The sequence below is a fragment of the Periophthalmus magnuspinnatus genome, chromosome 23, assembly GCF_009829125.3.
Source record: "Periophthalmus magnuspinnatus isolate fPerMag1 chromosome 23, fPerMag1.2.pri, whole genome shotgun sequence".
In the NCBI taxonomy this organism is placed as follows: domain Eukaryota; kingdom Metazoa; phylum Chordata; class Actinopteri; order Gobiiformes; family Gobiidae; genus Periophthalmus; species Periophthalmus magnuspinnatus.
In genome coordinates this window covers 6,768,931-6,786,756 of record NC_047148.1, presented here as the reverse complement: position 1 = coordinate 6,786,756, position 17,826 = coordinate 6,768,931, and the positions used below count along the sequence as shown (strand labels likewise).

The 17,826-nt window shown below is 39.5% G+C and overlaps 1 pseudogene; it reads left to right on the top strand.

Annotated features, from left to right (window-relative positions):
* Positions 1-10,876: 10,876 nt before the first annotated feature.
* LOC117391455 (high-affinity choline transporter 1-like) lies at positions 10,877-14,480 on the top strand (annotated as a pseudogene).
* The last annotated feature ends 3,346 nt before the right edge of the window (positions 14,481-17,826 follow it).

The following is a 17,826-nucleotide window of genomic DNA, read 5'->3' as shown; positions in this document are numbered from 1 at the left end:
CAAGCTTCTCTTTTTTTTAATTTATTTCACACTATCAGTTCACAATGTTTAGACTGACTGGAACCAGATTGGAGGTGAGGCCTAGATAAATAAGACCTTTAAATTAATTTAAAATATTAGGGGTCCAAAATTAGCATTAACGTCATTGTATCGAATTAAACTCTTTAAACCAATGCTGATTTTAAGATCCTAAATACAAAATTAAGTGTACATTTAAATGTATTCTGACACTATAGAGTGATCAATTCATTCAACCTGATTGATTGTGACCTCTCAATCAAGTTGTTCCCAAAGCTCTTGTTTACTTTTTTTCTTTGCATCTCTATGGATATTTTGGATGAGTTTTGGTTGGTATTCAATCCCATGATCAATTCACTGTTCATTAATGTTTTATAACAAAGCTATTTCCTTTTGTGAATCTAAAGTCTAACTCTAAAAAGTGTCACACTGAGATTCTCGCACTGATGTTGGTTTCTAGTCCCTCAATTCTTCTTTTAATTAAGTATATCCTGTCCATGTATTTCTTGGCCACTCTGATGGTTTTGTCTCCTTTCACTTTATATTTTGTGGTTCACTTTTCAATCCCTGCTGTCTTCCTTTGTTGCCTTTATACGCTGCTCTTTCATCCTCCTCTGCTCTACTCTGTCGCTCTCTCCTCCGCCAACTCCCGCTGACTTTCAGATCTCCTCATTTTCTCATTGTCACTGTCTCACTGCCTTGTTTTGATGTGACCAGAAAATTGTGTATTAACAAGATGCAGGATAAACAAAAATCCAGGATTGTGCCATCAGAGGCGACAATTGCATCCCAGATTTTTTCTATAGACAGAAAAAAGTGCTTTGACTACGCTTTGGAAAATAGCGCAGTTTGGTTCACAGTTTGCCTGGTCATACGCTCTGTTAGGCCTGATAATAAAATACTGCAGCTTTACACTTGTGAATTAGAAAAAAAGTTCTATTTATTTACCACCAAATATCTGTATGTTTTAACCTTTGTATTTGTGTACTTTATTCTTTCAGGGTTACTCAGAGATTTTAGAAGAAACCAACCCAGACATGGAATAAGCAAACCCCTGAAAGGCCTCACCTGGTCCAGGACCTTCTTGCTGTGAGGCGAGAGTCCAGTGCCACCCACATAGCCGCCATAGATGCATAGTGAAATTAAACCAATAGTCTATGGATTTACTTGTGTTTCCTGCATGCATAATTTTAGACCTATCGGGAAATAAAGAAATACAACGTGACTGGCTTTTGAAGATTTGCTTGTGTGTCCTTAAGATACTTGCCAGTTTAGTATATGGTGGGTCTGCAGTATATTTCACACAATTCCACAGTTAGGTCCTTGAAATCCTCATTAAAACAGCGAACACATCCCTATCACACTCCATACATCGCCTTTTAAAGAATTGCCTCTATGCTCCTAAAACACCAAACCAACTGTTGTGTCTGGAGGTGGGGACACTAAGGGGCACTTTATCTTCTCTTTGCCCTGGCAGGATCTATACTATTGAGAGCAAGATGAATACAGCCAGGCAGCGTGAAATTCTTAAGATGAATCTGAGCCTTCCACCGGGATAATGAGGAGAAATCAGGCTCTGCTCCAGGGTACAGCCACCAACACAGAACGGAAAGGGTTTGTTAGCCTAACCAGAAGCAATACACTTGTTAAATAGGCTACGTTAAACTGTGTAAGTCTTTTTAAGCCACACAAGGGGGCAAAGGTGTTTATCTGTTGTTCAATTTTGCGAGTGAAAAACAAAACAAAAAAACATGATGCCAGCAGACTAGAGAGCTTTTTGATTCTTCAGTGATGTCTGGAGAGGGGAATAGAGGCTAAGAAGAAACCTGTTGTGTCAAATTCACATAAACTTATAATGCTAGAGAATGGAATGTCATCGAAGTAATGTATAACAAAAAATATGTTTTGATTATTTGATCTAAATGTTAGTTATGGATAGTTTACTGACAGTTTACTTCTGTTGAAGCAGAGTACTAAAAAACTACTTGCTAACATAAATGTAACAGAACAGCTGCTACACATGTTTCCATGGAAATATTCTTTTGGCTATAACATATCTATTCACATAGGGAATGTTCTGAAGTATGGTTTTATGGTTTTATTGCCATAGAATCATGCAGGTGATGCACCACCTCCAGAAAGTTACATACTATACCTTTTTATTCACACTGTTTCATTAATTCATTGATCGGCCATTAAGAAATCATCTTCTCTGTGCAATTTGCCCAAATTATTGCATCACAGGTAAAACTCTAGACTAAGCCCATAAGCTATCACCAGACTCATCCTGCATGACTCTATTAGCATAGCATTCACATTTCCTATGGGATTTATTTGTTTATTTTTGATTGTTCATTCCCATTGTCCTCGAGGGTTCATAGAAGTTTGCCCGTCCACATGTGTTTTGTGGATCTGGAGAAGGCATTCGACCGTGTCCCTCGTGGTGTCCTTTGGGGGGTGCTCCGGGAGTATGGGGTCTGGGGCCCTTTGCTAACAGCTGTCCGGTCGCTGTATGACTGGAGTAGGAACTGTGTTCGCATTGCCGGCAGTAAGTCAGACCTGTTCCCAGTGCATGTTGAACCCGCCAGGGCTGCCCTTTGTCACAGACTCTGCTCATTGTATTTATGGACAGAATTTCTAGGCGCAGCCAGAGGCCAGAGGGGGTCCGGTTCGGGAACCACAGGATCTCATCTCTGCTGTTTGCAGATGATGTTGTCCTGATGGCTTCATTGAGGTCGCTGTATTGGTCTGTTGTGGTAAAGAAGGAGTCGAAAGGCAAAGCTCTCAATTTACCGGTCAATCTACGATCTACGATGAACTCTGGTTAATGACTGATAGGACAAGATCACGGATACAAGCGGCTGAAATGGGTTTCCTCCTCATGGTGGCTGAGCGCTCCCTTAGGGATAGGGTGAGGAGCTCATTCACATGGGAGGAACTTGGAATAGAGCTGCCGCTCCTTCACGTCCAGAGGAGCCAGCTGAGGTGGCTCGGGCATCTACTCAGGATGCCTCCTGGACGCCTCCCTTGGGAGGTGTTCCGGGCATGTCCACCGGGAGGAGGCCCCATAGAAGACTCAGGACATGCTGGAGGGACTATGTCTCTCTGCTGGCCTGGGAACACCTTGGGGTCCCACCAGAGGAGCTGGAGGACGTGTCTGGGGTGAGGGAAGTCTGGGAGTCCTGCTTAGACTGCTGCCCCGTGACCCGGCCCTGGATAAGCGGAAGAAAATGGATGGATGGATTCCCGTTGCAGACAGCAGAGGCCAACATCAAAATGCTTGATTGGAAATGGAAGTGTAGTTTATTTTCCAAAAGTAGACATTATTCTTAGAAAGCGTGAAATACCTATCCAAAGGTGACCAACAGCATGTGTAGTATTAAAGCAAATGAGTATTAAAGACACAAAAATTAAATATTTGTTCTTTAAAGTGTAGTCTTCACACCAAGCATCCATGTAGATTTAGAGATAATTCCAGATTTTTTTTTTGCACAATGTTAATGTGATCACACACACACTGATATGCTGTTGCCAGGGGGAGGGAGAGGGATTTCATAGCCCTGGGCAGATTATGTAAACAGCCTCTCAGACAATGACAAATTTGATTAATTGAACTGTGCCACTATTTTACTTCAGTGACGGGCTTGATGTGGATGAGTGTCACATATGCAGAGCTCAGGAGTGGGACGTACTTCGTTATCCTTTAGTGTGCAGAAATTTGTAATTCACTTCATAAATCGTTCCTTACCTGTCATCCATCAATCTGAGTCTTATGCAGTAGGATCACCAGCCTCCTCAGCCTTTGTCTTCCTCTTTCCCAGTAGAAAGCCCTAAATTATTGAAACATATCCACCACAATGATTCATTTTATTGCAAATTTTATTCCGGGGCAGTATCTTGATATTCACTGGTTTTAGACATACAGATTCCTTTCTGGCAACGGTTCTCCTTTGTTTCAATAACACAATTAACATCAAAATACTATGATTTTTGAAAAAGGAAGGTCCTCACAAAATACTTCAAATCAGGAGTCATTTGCCTGAAACCCATGGACACAGTGTGAAAGATCTTTAGATTAGTATTACCGTATTTTCCGCACTATAAGGCGCATCGGAATATAAGGCGCACCTTCTATGAATGGCCTATTTTAAAACAAATTTCACATATAGGGCGCACCGCATTATAAGGCGCATAGAATATAAACTACTGTAGTAGCTGGGGTTGTGTTACGCATCCACGAGATGGAGCTGCACTGAAGGGAATGTCAACAAAACAGTCAGATAAGTCAGTCAAACTCACAAAACAAGTTAATGCATTCACAATATAGTAACTCTCGAAATAGTGCAACGTAATTACAATAACTCAACGTTGTTCAAACGTTAATGTCCATATTCACAATATCTCCCAGCCTTGTTTATTTGTAAACACGTGAAAGAAACACGTAAAGCCTCACTTTTTCAGTTTATTCCTCATTCACGAATCCCTCGAGTTCTTCCTCTTCAGTGTCTGAGTTGAACAGTTGGTCGAGCTCATTCAAAGTGCCTGATTCCGTCTCGTCAAAATCGCCATTATCCGTGTCGCCGCTGTTGTCTTGCTGTTCAGTGACAATTCCTGCCTTCGCGAAAGCTCGGACCACAGTTGAGACTGATATATCAGCCCAGGCATCCGCAATCCATTGATTGTGGCGTATGTTGCCCGGCGCTGTCTCCCCGTTAACCCTATAGCGTTGGATCCTGTCGTTGCAGATAGAGCGGGTTGTGGACTTTCCAGCAGTGTAACTCCGCGCCCAGTCGTGCTCTCGTGTAAACTCAAACGGCGTCTCAAAGCGGAGACATGGGGCTATCTAAATATTTTACCGTCATTACGGTAATCTGCCTCTGTTGTCCTGAAGGTGTTGAATGAGAGCGCGGGGCTGCGGGGATTTTCCCAGTCATTTATTCAACACGTAAAAGAAAAAATACGGATGGATGTGTAAAATAGAAGTAGTTGTGTGGAAAAAATGCAGCAAATGCTGATACTTCGTTTAACATGATTTTTATGGCTAAAAATAATAAAAGTCTAGGTCTAGGTAAGCTATACTGGCCCATAGTGTGCTCAGTCCTTAAAGGGTTATTATCGCTATTACTTCAGCGACGGCTCCTGACTACGGGTGTCATAATTGACCAATATTGATCCATATATAAGGCGCATCGGATTATAAGGCGCACTGTGGGTTTTTGAGAAAATTAAAGGCTTTTAGGTGCGCCTTATAGTGCGGAAAATACGGTACTATTAGAGAGATTGCAGCTGTGGTTGAAGACTGTAGCCATGATTATTTTGAAAATGTATTGCAATGTTCAAATAATACACAAGCGGTGGTTGTTTTGCAGACTTAAACTCAGTGGGAGGATATTTTTTCTTGCTGATTTTCTAGTGTACCTGGAAGACTGGGGTTCAGCAGGGCACACATTGAACACACAATCTCCTATCTTTGGTCATTTAAAACCCCACTCTGAAACATTGATGTACTATATAATTATGTTTATAATGTCTCCAATGAAAATTATTTGTGACTGGTCAATAACTGCTTTGGCATTTCAGGCATGTCTTGTTGTCAGTAGAAAAAAAAACCCAAAAAACCAAAAACATTGTATTTGGCATTTTAGTTCAGGTTTACTTCATGTGCTTGCTTTTATGAGAAATATTTGTCATGCTTTTATGAAAAATATTGCTCTTACTAGCAGGAACTGTTCTCTGCATAAATAATGTACTTGTGGGTGTATTTTTGCTAATTAAAAAGAAGAGAATAAGACCTGCCGAACTTGCACTATAATTTGAAAAGAAACACAAGATAATGATTTATATTTTTCTGACGAAGGAAGTTCCTAGTTTGTGAATTTTGTTCACTGACAACAATGGCAATAAAACTTTTTTTCTGATTCTGATAATCATTTACCAAGACACATCAAAGCAAATCAGACATACCTCATCAATCTTTAGCAAAGTTTAGAATTGGTCAACACCCATAACCATTGTATTAAAGCATTGTAAAAAATAAATAAATGTGTTGATGGCTTAACTTAAAATGTAACTGTTTAGGGACTAGCATATTGCAGAAGCTGCTGGTTGGGTTGGATTGGGTTGTGGGAGGTATAAAGTTTAGCTTCTCAGAACTGAACAACTCATTAAGGAGCTTATGCCTAGTCATCGCCTTTGTGAGCATTTAGTTTAGAAGAGTCTTTGTTGTTGCTGCTCTTTCTTTATGGAGTTATTTCATGTTTTTTGTCCTTCACTATTTCTAACAAACTACTCTCATGCCATTTCAGCTCTTAATCATCTTTTGTATGGCAAGTTAAACTAACAAAACTAAATACTATTTGTAAAACACACACTGGATTGTCAACTTTCCCATTTTAATTTCCATGAGATAAGCAAATGGTAAACCTTCAGCTCGAAAAGTTACATAGTGTGCCTGAAGACATAGTGAAGAAATGCCTTTTCCCAGGTGGATTTACTATTTAACAATAACATATGTGCATCATGATTATATTGCTTGTTAAATGACAGGATATATTTAATGCAAAACCTTGAAATGTATTTCTTTACCTTTATTTGAAATATAATGCATTTGTTTGGTTGTTTGGCTTTGTGCCAGTCAAATTGTTTACAACCCCAATTCCAATGGAGTTGGGACGCTGTGTAAAACTAACTAAACTAAACTAACTAAACTAAAAAAAACAAAAAAAACAATGTTTTACAAATCCTTTTAAACCTATATTGAACTGAATAAACTACAAATACATGCTATTTAATATTAAAACTGATAAACTTTATTGTTTTTATGCAAATATTCACTCATTTTCAATTTGATGTCTGCAACATGTTCCAATAAATCTGGGACAGGGGCATGTTTACCACTGTGTTACATCACCTTTCCTTTTAACAACAATCAATAAGCGTTTGGGAACCAAGAACACCAATTGTTGAAGCTTTGCAGGAGGAATCTTTTCCCATTCTTGCTGAACGTACAACTTCAGTTGCTCAGCAGTCCAAGGTCTCCATTGTCATATTTATCTTAGAACTTTCCTCTCTGAGTAATTTTTAGAAATTAGTAAACTTTTCTCTGTTGAAACATCTGGCATACATGTATATTGTTACAATATTTTATTGCCAGGTTCAGTAATACCAAAAGCAGATCTGTTACTCTTGAGTAGAATCCTTGGTTATTCTATCCACCTCTGATCATGTATAGGAGGGATACATGTATTTATAAACACTGCAAATTTGCATTCAAATATAGCCTATTTTGTAACATATGCCATTACATGGTCCAATCAGAATACATGTGAATGAACGTAATTACTTCTAGTAACTGAGATCATGAATCATAGCTATTCTGTGCTAATCAAGTTTACAGTGACACCTGGAGAGGGTTAATAGGGAAGAATGGCTGAACCTGAGCTTCCGTGCATGTTACAGTTTGTTCACAGCAAACATCATGTTCAAGCACACGGTGTCCATCAGTGTACAAGGCACCAGGACACCCTGGACCGCAGGTTGATGATTGACTGTGATGTCGTGTCATCTGACCTTACGCCGCATGTCTTAGACACTGGGTTGCAGAGAGCTGTCAACTGATCACCACGTTATTGTGAGTTGGATCTGCTGGTGGGGGAGGAGGCCAGACAGACTTGACAGATCTCAGCGTTGTGAGGGTTGTTGGGAACTTTTGGCAGAGCCCTCTATCAGTAGGGTCTTCATGTTCTCCAGCTTCATTGTGGATATGACTGCTCGCTATGGTCGTAAGATCTGTGCTGCTTGTCGCGGCAGTGGACAACAGTAGGGGACACTGTAAAGCTGAAGGAAACCTATACGGCCTTGTTGGCTTGTGAGACTTTGAGTAGATCATATGCTAGCATGTCTATTCAAGGGATCGTGGATACAAGCAAACAAAATGTATTTCCTCCACTGGGTGGCTGGAGGAGCTCAGTAACACGGGAAGAGCTTAGAGTAGAGCCATTGCTCTTCCACATTGAGAGGAGTCAACTGAGGTATCTTGGACATCTGTTCTGGATGCCTCCTGGATGCCGCCCCGGGGTGGTGTTTGGGGCATGTCCCATCGGAAGGAGGCAACTGGGAAGACCCAGGACATACCTGTCTCTCTCTCTTATACTCATACTTAAGACTGACTCCTGGAAACTCTCTCCTTGCTTCCTGGGCCCCATCAAAATCACAAAGAAGAGAGTCTGCCATACATCTGCTTCCCCTTTACCTCCGCATCAACCCTATATTCCACGTGTCCCAAGCCAAGCCCGTCCACACCAGCAACCTATACACCCTGCTTGGCTCAGTTCATGTTTTTGCACTTTTTGAATTTGCTAAATTGGATACTTTTGTTCCTCACTAGATCCCGCTCCCTAGACCCACTCAGCTCTTCCATCTCCGACCCTGCTCTTCTCTACCGATACTGTCTGTCACGTCATACTAATATTTTATCATTTTTCATAATGTCATTGAAATATTTCAGTGAATTAAGTTATGATTATAAGGTATACAAGAAAGCATGAAATTTCTGAAATTTCAGGGTTTTCAGGTTTTACTGATTAAAAAGTCTTTTAGATGAAATGTGTGATTGCCCAGTGGATCAAATATCAAACTTTGGAGAGAAAAAATGAAACTGTTACCATAGACCTCAATGTCAACATGCTAAAGGACATGCTAAACTTCTTTAAATAAAAAAAAAAAAAAAAAAAAAAAAAAAAAAACACAATCTGATCCAAGAGTGGTGCACTTGGGCCGGTGAGAAACTAAAACCCATATTCTGCACCGCGGTAAACACCCGGTCTTGGAACAGCTCCTGTCACCCTCTCTAGTCGAGCGAGTGTGATGTGAAAGTGGCCGACCTCAGGCCGACCTACTTTCACCATGCAGTCCGAGATGAAAGTAAAATAGGCTTGGATCATAGGCTACAATGTTGGAATGGGCACTGCAGAGCGTTCAGTTTGCAACCTGCCTCTGACAAGGAAAACTGCATTTACTTAATATCAGCGACACTTCTCCTGCCTCTGTCTGCAGATAAGCTTTGGTCTATCTGTGGGCCACTCAAAACATCTTTTCTTCTCTCCCACCAGTGTGCATTGCACTCACTGTGTATTTAGCCACATGTAAAAATAATAATAATAATAATAAAAAGATACATATAGCTCCAGGAAAATGGTTGTGAGCATATTCATGGAACTCTGTTCACTTTTAGTTCATTGTCATGGAAGTAAGTGAGGCTCTAATGTGGCTCATGGTGCAGTAATTGGGGTGAATGATGCATGACGCTTGTAAACAACAATAAACTCAAGAGCTGAGTAAACATAACTTATCTAATGCACTGGGGTTATTCCACAGAGCACAGTAACATGTCTGAAAACATCCTTAGACTTAACTAGACCTTAACTCAAGAGTTTCAGTTGTGTGTGTGTGTTTGTACGGCAAAATCCAATTCTACATGCATGCACAACATTGACTGGCAGCTCTAAAGTGTAGTTCTCATTATGTAAATATAAAATTGTTTAATTTCCTACTCTTTGCTTGAATTTGGTGCGTGACATTTGATTAGTGTGGTGAGCGCTTTTGTCTCAGTACAGTTAGATTTGGGCTTGATTCCTGGGCCAATTGGGGAGTTTTCGTTTTTGTTGTCTCTGGGTACATTTTATACCCACTAGTGCCGGAGTACGCATGCACCTGTTGATGCAGTTTAATTATGAATCTTTATCCTCTCTCTCTCTCTCTCTCTTGTTTCTCTGTGTTACCACATGATAAACAAAGTATTCCCATTGTCCAAAAGTTCATCAGTCTCATCTTATTGGTGGCAGCAGAAGGATTTGAACCATTGACGGATGGTCCAAATGGACACATTTCCTCTCAGGAGCATTACAATAAAAAATAAGAGTTACTGTTTTAAATAGAATGCTGTGACAGCAGTGTTTCCACCATTCTGTGTGACTGAATAATGTACCAACCAAATGTGAATGTAGCAGTGCATGCCCGCTGCTTTCTGCCACCAAGTTTTGCCTATAAAAGGGCTCCCCCTCTTGCCTCATGCCTCATACGTCTCATACGTCTCATGCGTCACTGCCTCCTGCGTCACACACTTTGAGGGTGTGTGCTCCTACCCTGTGTTTACAGGTAGCCTACAGATATTTTATTTACCAGGCTTCAGTTAAATAAACCTACTATAAATCTACTAAATTACTGATTTATTCAATCTGTTAGTGCCATAGATCTCAAGAGCCCTGTGCCTTGCTCTCATCAAACCTGTGTCTGTTGTGCTGTTGTAAAAGGTAGGCAATGCAACACTATTTACTTTAACTGTCCGCGTAGCGAAGCTAATCAGCTCCTGTAGTGTCAGTCCATTTCCACTGTCTACGAGCTTGGCTCCATGACGCCAGTCGGCCTCTGTCATACGTGCCCGTCATGGCCCACTGGGTTGTTGCGGTCATGCGTTAAGTGTAGTCTGTATTGCTGCCTTCCCTAGCTCCAGACCAACAATGTAGGCTATGAAAACCAGGTGCTGTTTTTTTTGTCTTTCTTTTTGTCCCAACTTATTGGCCCTATTTGACGGCAATTCTTTTGACTGTTAACGTGCCAAAAAAGTGCAGAAGTCTGAACCAGCCCGCAATATGGAAATGTATCATTTGATTGTGCAACTTACTTCTACACTAAACCCAGCAAAAATCAAACAAAATAATAAATGATACATAGCTTTTTGTAAATTAACTGTATGTCAAGTCAGTTCACAAACCTGTGTGATTATTTGTATTATTATTTATTTATATAGCATTTTATTTAGTTAGTCATCCACTCCATATGCATCTCTCCCTACAGTGAAGATGGCAGTGAGCTGGCCAGGACTCCTGTCCATTGGAGTATTTTACATTGCTGTTCTTGGCATTGGAATCTGGGCATCCAAAAAGTCTCGAATTGAAGAAAGAAAATCCAAAGGGAGACAAAGTGAAATTACACTGGTTGGAGGAAGAAACCTAAACATCTTTGTCAGCATCTTCACCATGACAGGTTGGGTTTATTTGAATTATGTAAAAACTAACAAAACAAAATACACTTAAACAAAATTATGTTTGTTTTAAGGTACTTGGGTGGGAGGAGCCTACATCCTGGCCACTGCTCAGATGGACTGTTGTGGGCACTTGGTCTTGTTGCCTATCCACTAAATCTAATTACAGGTTTTAACATACTGGTTTATATTGTTATTTTTATATTATAATGTGATGATACGATTTCCTAATGAAATATATTTGACTCCAGGTGGATTGTTCTTTGTAACTCCAATTAGATCAAAGAACTATGTGACTCTGATGGATCCATTTCAGGATGAAAAATATGGATGCACAATAGCTGCTGTGCTGTTTATACCTGTTGTATTAGCAGATCTATTTTGGATTGCCGGCATTCTTGTTGGTTTGGGTAAGTTATATTTGATTATATGTTTTGTTTTAGATTTTATAACAAACGTGTGTCGGTGTCTCTATAGGTGGGACATTAAGTATGGTGACTGGGATCCCCCCTGGGTGGCTGTGTGGGTGTCAGCTGCTGTGGCCATAATCTACACTGTATTCAATGGCCTACACTGATGTCATACAGCTTATCCTCATGTTTGTTGGATTGGTATGATTTCACAAAGAAAATCATGACATTATTGAATAACTCTATAATGCGTATATCCTGACCCCATGTTCCAGTGGATGGCTGTGCCCTTTATCATGACTAGCCCTTATGCTGCCAACTTCACAGTTTCTGCTGTCAATGAAATATACCAGAGTCCATGGATTGGCAAAATCCGCCAGGACGATGCAGGCCTCTGGATAGATGAGCTGCTGCTACTGGTAATATCCTAGTATAGTCTGTCCAGTCACATTTCTTATTCTGCACATAATATTAATATTTAACTGCCAAAAAATGTCTTTATTGAGTAAATGTGTGTGTTTTTTTGTTTTGTTTTTTTTTTGCCATATTTCAACTCCTTAACACTTTAATAAAAAAATCACATTGCCTCTTAATAGTCAGACTTTTCTTTACTGCTATTACTTTTCATAAATGTCACTCTTACAGTTTTTTGTTTAGTTAATTTAAATCAAATACATTTTTTTCCATTGACTTCAATTGTTAAGTCTTTTACTGTAATCAATATTAACACTTCACAATAGTTAAACTCTAACAGCATTAATCGTTCACTGTTTAACCATTTTAACTGTTGCTTCCTTAACACCTCAAACTTAATTTGTTTTTTTTTTTTTTTTGCCTCAGTCACAGCTGACACTGTTTTAAGTGAATGCATAAGCAGCTGTTGTCAAACTCTGTAAGTCAGTAGGTATTCTGCTGCTTTATTTGGTTGCTGGTTCAAGACCAGCTTAAACATACTCACTACCTGCACTACCACTACCTGTTTACTTTTATTGATACTATTTGTCTGACTATGGCATTATTTATAGACCTACAGAGTTTTTAAAGGCTCTGCAAAACAGTATCTTGTTTTATGTGTGCATAAACATTACAATGAATCTTGAAATCAAATGGCTTGAGTTGAACTGACCCCGTTTGGAAATGTGGGTTAAGTGTTTGTTTTTTTGTTGGTTTTTTTTCAGGGCATAGGGGGGATTTGTTACCAGGTTGTCTATCAGAGAGTGCTCTCTGCTGCCTCTGATGCTCAGGCTGAACTCACTTGTTTTGTGGGAGCTGTGTTGTGCCCAATTCTGAGAATCCCATCTGTCCTGGTTGGAGCTGTGGCTGCATCCACCGGGGGGGCATATATAAATATGTTAGTAGTTCATAATTTAAACATAATCATTATTAGAACATATACACTGAATAAACTTTTCATAAACATCATTGTAAATCTCATTTCTCAGACTGGAATCAGACATCCTTTACGGGGGGCAGTCCTTATTTATTTATTTATTTATTTTTAAATAGGGACAAAACACACAAATGAACATATACAAGATATGTAAATATGTTGTCAGATTGTAGCCCAAGGCTAATTTCCATCTGCTGTCCCTAGACAGGTTGATGTAATCATAAAACAAATACACACAGTAAAAACAATACACCAGAGAGACAATACAATAAAACAAACAGACATGAAGAGATGGTCAGTCTCAAGATCACAGACTTAGATAATAGTATATTGCATCTTGCCCATTGCACATTATAAACTATTGTAAATGATCACACATCTGTGTTGACCTGAGCCATGTCTTTAAATGGCCTTTAAAAGTAGTGAAGCTGGGGGAGTCTCTTACTGCAGGTGGTAAACTGTTCCACAGAACACTGCCCTTATATGAAAACACATTTTGACTAAAAGAGGTTTTTCTGTCAGGCACCTCACAGTCACCTCTGGTTGTGGCCCTGGTGGAGCGAGATGAAAGAGTTGACCTGTACCTAATATAGTCATTGAGTGGGGGTGGAGCTAAACCATGTAAAGTCTTATACACCAAACAGGCATTTCTAAATTTGATGAAATTCTGAAAGCTCGATAGATTGTATTTGGAGAGAACATTGCAACTGTGGTAAGTAAAGGGTTTCTTGTCCAATATTTTCAAAGCTTTTTTTTTTTTTTATAGAGGAACTGTATTGGCTTAAGAGTTGTAACACCTGACAAAGACCAACTGGTTATACAATAACTAATGTGAGAAAAGATCATACAATGTAAAAACATCATTGCAGCTTCATTAGTTAATGACCTGCGTATTTAACAGGGCATGAACAGGGCATGGCTGGCTTCATCTTACCTATAGCTCTAAAGCATCTGTGTCCTTTCTTCGTCTCTGTGGTTGGTATGGGTGCACTAGCTGCTGCAGTCATGTCTTCAGTGGATTCTGCTCTTCTGTCAGCTGCCTCCCAGATCGCCAGGAATATCTACAAGAACATCATCTATAAAAGGGTAGGCTACTGTTCAAAACATTTTTGAAGTTAGATTTACCCTAATATAGTTTCAATGCAGAGACTTTTGTGTTGTCCTTCAGGCTTCAGAGAGGAGCATCATGGTTGTGATCCGAGTGTCTGTTGTCCTGTGTGGCCTGGTGGGGGTGTTGCTAGTTCTGTGGATTGTCAGTGCAGATGTCCTATACACAATAACGCCAATGACACCACAGGTCTTTTGCAACCTCTTTCTGTCCCGCTGGGTGAACCACTATGGGGCCTGCTCTGGTTTTGTGTTGGGACTCCTCCTGCGAGGTCTGGTCGGGGAGCCTCTGTTGGGTCTGCCCTCTGTGCTTCCTGCCCTGGGACAAGACACTGGAGGATGGGCAAATACAACATGTGGTTCCTTTCCGCACCACTTTAGTGGTAATTAATTTTGGCATTATTTTAATTGTGTCACAAATAATGTTGAAGATAAAAGGTGGTGTATCAAGAAGAGAACACACAAAACCACTTGAAATGGAAAGTTTAAACACATGATCAGGTCACTATTCAAGTCCTGCCAACTCATTGCTGTTTTCATCTCTGTTTTCTTCAAGAAAAAATTATCTCTTTTTTATTTTTTATTTTTTTACAAATATGTATGAAATTCTAAATATAGTCAAGTATGTTGTCATTAGCTATTTAGTAATGTGTAAAAGAACACCGGACCACTAGAAAGTCCATTGTACAGAATGTGCTTTGTAACCCTAACAATGCAGGGAAAACAAAAAACAAAACATGCATCCAGCATTTTGTCAAATAAAAGGTATGCAACTATAATAATTAGTTTTAAGGATTACTTGCTTTATACTCTCTTGATATGCTTATAAATTAGGACTGTATTACTGTTACATGTTTATATATATATATATATATATATTTTTTTTTTGGGGGGGGGGGGGGGGGGGGAAATATGCTTCCATAGTCATTAAAGGCAAGGCAAGTTTATTTGTATAGCATAATTTGTACAAAGACAAGAACAAACATCAAAGATGAATACCAAATAAAATGCCTGAATAATGTTTAAAATATGAAGCTGAATATTATCTCGTATACATTCTATACTGCTGTAAGTCTTGACACTGTCTGAATGTGGAATTGAATCCTGGCGCTTTCTCAGATCTAACTCGCACCTGCCTGCTGCTGCTGCTCTGTTACCCAAGCCTCACATCAGGAGATATTGGCTGCTCACCAAAACAACTTGTTTCAGTTACATCCTCCCCAACAGCACTCACCCTCTTCATGTCTCCACTAAACACTCAGTCATTTAGAGAATCTCTCAATGAATGCACCACCATTATCAAGCTAAATATGTGGTATTAGTTTTCAAGCACCCTAAATGTTTCTGTGTGAACAAAAACAAGACATGACAAACAACTATGCCCAGAATCAGTTTTCTTCTGTGTGTCTAACACATAGGTTGGGTTCCATGCTTTTTGAGGACCTATGATTGACATTAATTATTTTCCTGGAGACCAATCCTGACCTTGAAAGACATGTATCTGTTCTTGGGGTCAAAATAAGTCAATGATGTACTGGCTGCATATAATAGTATAGTGTTTTATTGTCCGATAATCAGGAAGTGCACTACAGCATGCCAGTTGTTCTTAGCTTTACTGTTACGATCAACACTCTTATAGGCTCATCATGGTGAATAATTAGGATGCTTGGAATGTATAAGGTAAGCGAAGAATAGCTTTGGACCACTGCAAAGCATTTAAAATGAACTAGATCTGTTTTCACATTTTTAAGACTTGCCCAACCTTGACCTAAAAACCTAATCTTAACATAACCCATTCCTTAACTTTAAACGATGTTCTTGATTTGATTTACAAATAATTTATGCCATGATAACCTAATTTTGTTCCTATTTTTAAGTGTGGGAAAACTGGACATTAATGACACTTAAAAGCATGGGTAAAGTTTGTATTATTATTATTATTATTATTATTATTATTATTATTATTTTATAAGCCCATGTTGTGAGTGTTCCTTGTCGCAGGAGTATCTTTTTTTACATTTTATTTTTTAATTTTCCTTATAGAATTCAGAATCAACACTAGACCGCAGCACTCTACCTGCATCTAATTGTATCAGATTTTATGGATGGTTGTGCTGGGGCAGTCCGTCTGCAATCTGAAAAATGTATTTATTTGAATACTAGTGATGTGCCAAAGTTTCTGAGAGCTAAGAGGTAGTTAAAGCCTTGGAACTACCTTACTCTTTCCACAGTTAAAAAACTCAGCACCTCCGCTTAATCTCCCTCTTGTGTGTGTACTGTCTTCAGCTGTTTGTGTCCTACATGCTCCACCATTCGTTTTCATGGTTAACACATCCCACACACCTTCACAGTTGTTGAAAATCTTGTATTGTGTACAGACCTTGACAGCTCCCAGTGACCTTGCATCACCATCGTTTGTTGTATTAAAAAATGGAAAGTCTGAAACGAACAATTTCTGTTTTAATGGAAAATGCACGCAAGACGAAGAAGAGCACACAGATGGCATGGGCTGCGTTCAAATCACCTTTCTACTGTGTTTATTTATTTTTATTTTTTCCTTGACCCTTTTAAGGTTCCATCCATCGTCGGCGTCTTAGCACTTGTACCTTTGTCTCTCACATTCAACTGCATACCAAACCGAAGAACTAGATCTAGATACGCCGTGTTAACCAATACAATCCATCTTCTATGGGAGAGGACAATAGTGCACTGGTGATCTACAAGGGCAATTCTCCATTTGGAAGCCCACATTAAACACACGTTTAGAGAGTAGCCGATAAAATGTGAGGTTTGGGACTTGGGGAGATAAATCCTTCAGAACAAATTTGCCTCCAACTCTTCTAGTCTTAAATTACTGGCTTTGGTGTAGGCCAAAGGAAAACTCTGGGAATTGGATGGTAAATTTAATCCACTCTGTTGTGGAAGGCTTTAGTTGAAAAAGGGGAAAAAAATAAATAAATTATTAACAAGTGGATGGGAATAGGGTGGCAAGAAGATTGGAGCAAATGGGGCACAAATATGGCAATTTAGTTGTTTTTTTGTTGTGTTTTGCTTACCTGCAGGTTATGTGATGAGAGTGACGTGGAGATGGAAGTCACGTTGCTACCAGGAAGTCTCTATGTGAACAATCCGATCTGATTACTGGTGCGATCATGGACACATTTACATTTCAACCAGCATTTTGTGTACTGGGGGGCAATGCATGTAGGATTTGAGGTATTTACAATCAATCTGCCTTTCAGAGTGAGCACTACAGACTGGTTTCAACATAGAAACTGGAACAAAGGCACACAGGGGCTGTTCGTATTGTTGACAGTGGCAGTCTCCACATTCATTTATGTATTTATTTGAGACAGATCAGTGGCATCATGTGCTCCTGGGGAAGATTTATTCTCAAACCATTAGCGTAGGAAATCCACAGGGCTGCGTGCTTTCTCCCCTGCTCTTCTTCCTGTAAACCAAACGATGCACCTCTAGCTACAACTCAGTCAAACTTATCACGTTTGCAGATCGCAATTGCACTCTGTGACAGCAGTGAGTGTGCCTGCAGGAAGCAGGTGGACCTGCTGGTGTCCTGAGATTGGGCATTCTCTGGCTTTTATAGTGTTAGAATTATTTTTCTTTCTTTTTTTTTTTTTTATTGTATTTATTTCCTGGCAACAGGTCATACAATTTACTTCTCTGAAAGTTTTGTAAAACGGAACTCTCCAGTAGCTACCTTAGCTTATAAAAAGGGCTAAATAAGGGCAGTAATAAAATACATTTACAATTTAATCTCAAAAGTATTCAGTCAAAGTTGATTTACACCTTATTTTTTATCCATCCATCCAAACATTTTCTTCCACTTATCCGGGGCCGGG